General features: G+C 48.2%; 1 long non-coding RNA gene across 1 annotated transcript; it reads left to right on the forward strand.

Annotated features, from left to right (window-relative positions):
* The first annotated feature begins 1,030 nt into the window (after window positions 1-1,030).
* On the forward strand, window positions 1,031-3,983 carry LOC141421283 (uncharacterized). The gene is made up of 3 exons (XR_012445890.1): window positions 1,031-1,254; window positions 1,688-1,808; window positions 3,776-3,983. It is a non-coding gene; the product is annotated as an uncharacterized lncRNA (long non-coding RNA).
* Window positions 3,984-9,058: the final 5,075 nt, after the last annotated feature.

Raw genomic sequence — 9,058 nt, forward strand, 5'->3', positions numbered from 1 at the left:
GGGTCCTGCTCTCCAGGCCTCACCCCAGCCATGGCAATGCAGGTGGGGCTAGGAGGTGTGTGCTGACCCTTTGTGAGCCCAGGAACCATTCCCAGCCAGAAGCTGCCCTAGAATCATGCTAGGAATTAGGGGGGTTGGTGGTGTTTTAGCCTTGACCCAGCCCATATTCTGGAAAATGAATTGCTTTATTTAAACAACCTACATTTAACTGCAGTTTGGAATTTTGACTGATTTGTTTACCGCCCCTTGAATATCTGAATTCCCAATCAACCTCTTGGGAGGAGGCGGCGTAATTTGCTTAGTAAGCATATGAGCACTAGAGTCAGGAGTCCAATGCTTGGCTCCTCCAATTACGAGTGGTGTGATCTTGGTGAACTAATGTTTCTAAAACTCAGTTTTCTCGTCTGCATAGGTCACCTAATAATGTGTTGCTGACGGGTTGTTGAGAGACTCAGTGAGGTTATGTAAAGGACTTAGCACAGAGCCTGACAGCATAAGTGCTCAAAAGTGGTGACATGATGTTCTAATGACCCATAACGGCTGACACAGGCCCTGCGGGCTCCTCCTCACACCCGGCGACGCCCAAAGCCTCCAAAGTCTCAGTGCAGACGTGTGCACAGGCAGGCCATGGAGGCCACCAGAGACCAGAGAGATGGCAGCCACAGGCAGCAGCCTGGAAACTCAGAGAAGATTCCCTGGCATCTGGGAACCCAACATCTCTTCCTGCTGCCAGCTGCCAGATTTGGAGCTGAAACACAAACAGCCCAGCTTATATCATTTCTCCTGAGCAGAATGCAGAGGGGCTACCATGGGCGAGAGTAGCATTGTTGTGGAAGTGTCCACTCTTTCTCCCTGTCACCAGTGCATGGCTCTCCAGTGCATGAGCTCACCATGCACTGAGTACTTCTTAGGACTTTGAGTGAGAGCTCTTTGCTAAAGAGCTCCTGCTTCCAAGCTGGGTTGCACTTCCCAACCAACCTCCTCTTTGGTCTTGGCTGTGCCCTGCCATCTCCCAACATGTGATGTTGCACATGGCAATGTAGGGGCACCTGAACTGAAGAACAACAAAGAGGCAGCTGTCCATTTTCTTGTTTCCTTTTTGACTTATTGGCACAAAGAAATGACTTTGCAAAAACTCAAGGCCCATTCACTGTACAAAACAAACAAGTGGATTCAGGGCACCTGTGACTTTATGACTGTTCCACTCTGTGGTAGGAAACTCTACTCTCAAGAGTCTCATGTCAAGAAATCAAGGTAAGATTTAAAGGTTGTGTGGAAGAAGGAAGGAAAGAAGGAAGGTGGGAGGGAGGGAGGGAGGGAGGAAAAGAAGGAAGGAGGGATAGAGGAAAAGGAGGGCGGGAATAAAGGAGGAGAAGGAAGAAAGGGAGGGAGGGAGGGACAGAGGGGGGGAGGGGGAGGAAGGAGGGAGGGAGGAGGGAAAGAAGGAAGGAAGGAAAGGAAACTGACTTTGTAGTGTGGAGCCAGCCTATTCTCAAGGGGCAATATATATGGACAACCAGCAAAGCCATAGCGAGAGAATTGGCTCTGGTATTGTGGCCCAGACACCACATAAAGAGCTGAAGGTGCCAGAAAAATGGAAGTGGCCACTGGCCAACAGCTGTCATCTCTTGACAAAAGGTGCATGAGGAGCGGGACAAGTGGAACCTCTTTGTCTTTGTCATTGCAGCTCAGAATGCTCACGGTGATGTGAAGCCCATTTGTTCTTTGAGGAAGAGGGAGACAGAGAAGATAAAAATGACTGGTTCCCTCTGGCTCCATCAGTCACTGGAAGGGAAAGACTTTTCCGGGTGAGGCTGGAACTCCTACCCTAAATCACCGTGATGGTGAGCCTGGGTGTCCTGAGTCACCAGGACCGTGCCAGCGCAGACCTGTGCACTGCCCTATGTTGGTGCTGGCCGTTTCACTGGCAGCAGAGGCTGTGCACTGCCCCAAGGGCTGAGCAGGTGTCTGCCAGCTCATGGACATAGCTCATTCTGTGCATTTTCCCTTGGGTGTCATGGGGTAGAGAGCAGCAGTGGACTGCTGCCCCTGGGATCTTGTCCCGGTGACTTGGCATAGCTCGAATGTCCTTGGCCAGCTCTTCCTGAGCAGCCAGTCAGGAGTTGAGTCTCATGATCAGATAACTCAGGCTTGCTGGAGTATTTTTCCCAGGTTTAGAATCATCTGAGGTCATCTGAGTGTCCTTGCAGTCCTTGTGAGGTCCCTCAAGACCAATTCTCTGAGTTCTGATTGTTCATCTTGTGCTGAATTTGTTTAGACCAGGTGAGCATGCCCAAGGGGTACATGTGTCAAAGTGGACTTTTAATAGCTTACCTTATCCCATCTGTCATAGTGAGGGATAGCAGGTGTTCCCCTTTACCCTGCCCCCTGAGGTGAGCTGCACATATCCCTGCCTCCAACCCTTTGCTCTCATCAGAATTACATCCCTGCTCATACACTGCACTGGCTCGTCTAACTTAATATGCTAAAAGGCCTTACTCCAGTGACCTTTCTCTGGAGACCCTCCATGACATCTCTACCCTACCTCAAGTCACCAATGCCAGAGAACCAATAAGAGCCCTGCTTTCCTTTATTTGTTTAAGAAATGATAATTAAGCCCTGCCTGTCGCAGATGCTTTTGGTGAAATCCCTGACCTCATGGGGCTTACTGTCTTGTGGATTCGAGAATTAAATTTAAATAAATAAGATGGTCTTGTTCAGTAAGGAGGTAAATGAAAAGCTAGGAGCAAATTATAAGGATTACAGTGGAGAAGACCCTCTGAGCAGGCAACAGATGAAGGTCGCATTGAAGAAAGGACTTTTCAGCAGAAACTGGAGGATGAAAGCAGGTGGCTGGCACAGAACAAGGGGAAGGGCAGTCCAGGCAGAGAGATGGTCAATGAGCAAGAGGGAAAAACCCTACCCACCATAGGACGATGCACAGCCTTGGGCCATGCAGGGAGGATAAGCATGGGAAGAAGGCAGGGGCTGTTCAGACTCAGCATGCTCTGATCATCTGAGTTTTTTTTCTTAAAAGTCAAATTTTATTTGTGTGTGTTTTAATGATTAGAAGACTTAAAAGTTCCAGAGGGCCCATGATGTAAAAGTTTGGTCTAGTTACAGCCAGGTGCTGGCCATCACCAAAGGCTCAGTGCTTATAGGAGACCCCAGCTCTCCTTCCTGCTTCCTGCCCTTGCCTCCTGGTGCTCTGTGAGTTTGATTAGCTCTATACAAAGCTAGCATGTCACTAAGGTCATGCTGTGATAGAAAAGCCAGCACAATGACAGAAAAGCCAGCACAATGACAGAGAAAGCCACAGGGTCAGAGCAGTTGAGTATCATGAGAACTATTCTCAGAGTCACAGTCCCATGCAGGCAACCAGTATGTGCTCTGAGCAAACCACTGTCCAGGCTCCTGCTTCCTTGAATTATACACTGCATGGTATACCAGGTAGTTCTTTTAGTAAACAAGCCTTGTCAGAGATAGTTTTCCCCCAAACATCCTTCAAGATGAAATGTCCTTAGATCAAAAGAGTGACCCTTTGATTTTTGACTCTATCTTGTTATGTGTGCTTTTGTATTCTTCCTGTTGGTTCACTTCCCTACCTTCCAAGTTGCACACGAATCTTTCAAGGGTCAAGGTTGCATTTCGCTAATGTTTGTGTCTGTGGCACTGGCCCATTCAATGTATCACAGATGGATGACACGCACAGTTGGTACCCAATCTCCTGAGTAGATCTTATACCTGTCTGCCTTCTCCCCTTTCCCTTACAAAGGTGAGGAAGAAGTCCCAGTTGGCACCTCTTCGTGGAGAAAGAAGACAGCAGCCAGAAGAACTGGCGTGACCTTCGTCCTGAGATAACCTTGGCACCTGTAGACACACAGTCTGCAGGCCTGGAACTGCTTTGGACTCTGAGTACCTTTCCAGCTGCTGGGGATGCCAAGGTACTCAGAAAGACTGAACCTTTTATGGACTCCTCCATGTCTTGCATGCATGCCTGAAACCCATGATCACTTTCTTCCCATTGTTTAGAAATGCTTGTCTCATGTAATATCATCTGGTAAAAACAAATCAAGTAATACATGCCCAACGGCACGCATGATCTGGTCTGTGGCAATGAGCAGCCATTATGCACACACTTCTATTTCAGCTCATAAAATGAACTATTTCTATTTCATGTTTCCATGTTAGACACAGGGATGCCAGAAGAACAGTGCAGCCCTTGACTTCAGAGAGCTTACAATCTCATCAAAGAAAAACAAAATTGTACAGAAATAAATGGTACAAAATGCAATTGCTGAGATATGGACATAAGGCAATTGATTTCTTCTTGGGAGGAAGGGGAATAAAGGGAGCACGGGGAAGGTTTCATTTGGGAGAAAGTGAAAACTCACTGCCAAGGCTAACAAGAGAAAGAACACTTTGGGTAGAAGGAGTGGCCGTGTTAGCAAAGGAGCCAAAGCGGTCAGAAGCCTAAGCCACGTGAAGTGTAAGAGTATTTGACAAGATTCAAGAGTTAAAGGCTGGGGAACTAGAGAGGTGGGCAGTGGTAGGGCTCTAGGAAATAGTTCATGTGCTGGGCTCAAGAATTTTGACTTGACCCTGTTTGCATAGGGAGCCCTTGAGGGTTTTAAGTAGAGCGGGGACGCGTGGGGAAGGAGGGTAAAGACAAATTCACTCCAGGAAAGGGTTGCTAGGCTGGCAGGGTTGAGATTAGAGGAGAGGAGTTCAACCCAGGAGGCCAGAAAATCAGATCAGGTACAAATGAGGACCGTCCTTGGGAAGTGGCCCTGAAAGAGAAGGAAGATTCTGGATACATGAGGGAGCTAGAATTACAGGAGTGAAGGCCACCTGGGAGATGGAGAAGGCGGGGTAAAGAGCTGAAGCAAATGTCTCAGGTGGTCATGCGTGGGGGATGGGGAGCTTTTCATGGAGGCAGAATACAGGAAAAGTTGAAGATTTGGCTTCCAGTTAGAACAACTTGAACTTGTCCTACTCAGCACCAAACTTAGACGTGGGTAATTAGGGTCACTGGTCTATGCCCTACACTTTGGGGGCTTCCTTCTGGCCCTTTCTTGCTCATGTCACTTTCCACATGAGACCAAGATGATGTATACACCTACACCCTTCTAGACTTTCTTCCAGATAGCTGGACCTGGGACCTTTCCACAAGTCTCTGGCCTCTTTGCAGGTCTGTCCCCCCAAAAGCAGCTCACACTGCTGACGCATACACCCCTGCCCCAGGCAGTGGCCACTGGCAGTTGCTTGGTAGTGGTGGTGGGGTATGGAGATGAGGCTTGATGTTCAGCCTGGGTTGTCCCACAAACACACACACACACACACACACACACACACACACACACACACGTGTGCAAAGCCTCCCACAGTGTAGGACAGAGTAGGAGTTGAGAAGAGCAGAGTCTACATTTGTCTCCCACAAATATTAGAGACAGACATAGAGGCAACCTGCAGAGTTATCTTCTTAGAGTTCTGACATCTTCTCTTTTCTAGACTAATTACACCACCAGCAGCTCCACTCTTCCCTGCCCAAGTTGTTCTGACTTAGTTTCCAGACCTCTAATCATCTTGGTTATCCTCTTTTTAATGACTCTAAATTTTGCCTAACTAGAAATCCGGACAACAGCTGCATAAACTCTACAACTGAGGAGTAAGGATACAGTTACATATGCCAAATCCCCAAAAGCACTGATGGGTGTAGAAGTGACCTAGGGCTTAAGTTAGTAGGTGGAGAGAGAGAGGAGCTACCCAAGGGAGGGCTTGGAGATGCCAAGTACTAATTCAGGAGAGCAGACAATGGCGGGGTGGTCCAGTGCATGGATCAGCTATGATCCCAGCCAAGACAAAGGAGTCCACTTTGCTTTCAGGCCTGTCTTCCCTTTGTCTGTTTCATGAAAGCCAATAGGCCTCCTTCCCTGCTCCCTCTGCCTCTGTCAAAATGCAGTGCTTCTTCTCCAGAGCAGCAGTCATCTGGATAGCTTCTCTGTGTCTGGCTACCTCATCAACTCATCATCCTTTTAATAATCTCATCTGAAAACATATCATTTCTCATTTGCTTCTTAATTTCTCCCTCCTCCCATGACTACTTCTCTCTCCTCTCTCTCTCTCTCTCTCTCTCTCTCTCTTTCTCTCTCTCTCTCTCTCTCTCTCCCTCATAATTATTACTTTATAGAACACTGGGGGATAGATTGCCTAGAAAATATGCACTGCAAAGTAAACGCACATGGTCGTATCTCTGGATTGTCTCGATCTAGTCCAGCTGTGCAACTTCACAGGTCCAGCTGTTTACAGTGCACAGCCCAACAACTTCAGGATGTGGGTGCTGGCTTAAAAGCTGCTCTGTTACTGACTGGGAGTTGTATGTGCAGTTAACCTTAGTTCACCGTGATTAATCTAAGAGCAACCCTGGTAGTTGCCAAGCTTAGCCCAGTGGCAAGGCCAGCAGGAACACTCCTCCAGCCCAAGCAGGGAGCAGATATTAATTCCATCAGGAGCTGCCTCACACCAGTGCCCCTGTGGTGTTTCATAAGCCCTGATAGTGCCTCACCATTGTTTTAGGGGAAGCTGGCACCCCATTGCTTTCCCTGGAAATAAACACTCTCTCTCCACTTCAAGTCTTATCCCAGAATGAAGAAGGGGAAATGACTTCACATACCAAAAAGGTCAGAGATGACCTGAAAGAAAAGGGTGTGTGTGTCTACATCATTTCCAAGAATGCTTAGCAGTTTTAATTAGCTTATTTTGTGTTTCCCTCAGGTGGGGAGAAGCCCAGGATCACTCTGTCAACAGCTCTATCTATAGCAGAGCCCCCATCCTTCACCCAGCGTCTCTGCTTGCACAAGGCTCGTTGACCCCGCAGCTCAGCTGTGAGAATCCATCATCTCCTTCCAGAATTCATCATTCAGCAGCTGTGGGGCCTCAGCTATTTTTATCGCCCCAGGAAGCCGGTGGCCAAGGACGTGCCGGGCTACCTTTGCAGGAGGTGTTGCTGTAGAAATGAGCAGCGGGTTGTCAAGGCAGCTGAGCCTCTGCTTCAAGGTTAAATCCAAAGTGCCTGACCTGGAACAGGACAGCGCTTGATCTTCCATCCTGCAGCAGTGAATGTGCCTCAGAGGCTTATGCTGGGGAAGCAGATGTATCAAAGAGGGGACAAGGCCAGGGATGCTGTAGAAGGTCTTAGGGTGGGATGGACAGAAAAACAGAGTGGACATTCGTGTGCATTTGCCTGAGTTTATCTTCCCTAACTGGGGATAAGGGAATCTAAGCATCTAAGCAACTGGTCTTAGTCACCACCAACCGCACTGTTCCATGAGTGACCAACCTCTGTTGGTCTCAATGGCTCTCAATGGGCCAGGCTGGAGGCTGGAGCTGGGCCTCCAGGAGCTGCCCTAGAGTTGCCCAGAGCCTAAACAGGACAAAGACAGGGTATCAAACCCCATGGTCCTATCACCTAGGTCCTTTGCTTTGTTTCTAGTGGAGGACTCAGTGGGGTGCAAGAGCAGGTGAAACTGAGGTGTTTTATATTTGTAAAGGGCCATCCGATACCCTAAACAAGCTCTGTCAGCACAACCCTGTGAGGTAAGGCAGTATTTTTGGTTTGTTTAAAAATAGTCTGGCTGGCTGGTTGTGCACATGTGTGCTTTTCTCAGCAAGTGGGAAGAGCAGATCTCACCACCGTCCCAACACAGTGAAGGGAGCAGGGTTCTCTAGCTCCCTGGCCCTCTCTCCTCTCAAACAAGGAAACGGGGGGGGGGGTGCGGGGGGGTGCTCCTGTGTGAGCGCCTGGGTCTTTGGGAAGAGGAAAGTAGACCCATACATGCTCCATTGGAGGGTGGGGTGCTGGGGAACGGATACACTACATCCCCTCTAAACTCCAAGCACGGAGAGAGAAAGACTTTGGGTGGGTTGGAAACCAGTGTCCTGCTGAGCTGGGGAGAACGCTGGTTTGCCTGCAGCTACCCATCTGTCAAGAAATAGCTGGGGGAATTACAAGGGCAGCTGATAGGCCACCTTCCTTGTGGCAGAGCTGTGATGAGAGATGCCTCAGGTTACACTTCCAAGGGAAGGAGTTGGGGGCAGGAATTTCTTGATCCCCTGAAACAGTGGGTATCTGGGGGGATGTGGGGGCAGCAATGCCAGAGGTCCTGGGAGTTTTATTGGCTGCCCCAGGGCTATGCTGAACTCCACAACATATGAGAGCCCCAGGCTCTCTGCGGTCCTGACCAGATACTCTGACTTCCATGTCAAATAGCAAATTTCTGAAAGAATAAAGTCACTGACACTCTCATTTACAGCTGGGAAGCACGCACATTGATACGATCTTTCTGGAAGCCAATTGGCAATTAATTAGTGGGCCTTAAAGATGCACCCTGAGCTAATAATTTGTTTTATCAATTTCTCTAAAGCAAAGACTGTCCAACAATAGTGGAACAGAGAAATGCATTCTGGTGCATGCACTTGAAATCCTGTGCTATTAAAATCTTTGATGAGAGGGGAAAATGCTAACAATGTAATGCTCAACTTAAAAGGTAAAGACTGTATATAGAGTGTGAGCTCAAGTTTTTATTATTGCAATAATAAAAGAAAAGCAGAAAGGGCCTTGTTTAAACGAATCCCTTCATAAGCTACTTGCTTGCATTAGAAGAGAGAGCTGGAGGGGAGGGGTGCTGACAGGTGTGCAAAGCAAGAGAAGGGATGATTTGGAGGGTGACGGTGGGAATGTTGGGGAAGGGGATCAGGGAGTCAATGGAGAGCAAAGAACTTGGAGGTGTGAGTCTGAGACCTCTCAGAGCAAAGAAATCGCAGACATTCCATGTGGTAGACTGCCTACAGGGCGTAAAGATGTCTGATACTCTATGTGAAGGCATTACTGTGGCTTTGTGCTAAACTCCAACTCTGCCCTGCCTAAAATTGTCAGTAAAGTTCAGTAAATCAATAAATGCTTTGCCCAAGTGGAGGTTTAGGGAAAGACTAACCCAGGGAAAGACTTTCTATCCATCTAAGTTCATGAAATGCAGGGCAACATAATACAATTGGCAGT

This window comes from Castor canadensis, chromosome 3 (assembly GCF_047511655.1).
Source record: "Castor canadensis chromosome 3, mCasCan1.hap1v2, whole genome shotgun sequence".
NCBI classification, from domain to species: domain Eukaryota; kingdom Metazoa; phylum Chordata; class Mammalia; order Rodentia; family Castoridae; genus Castor; species Castor canadensis.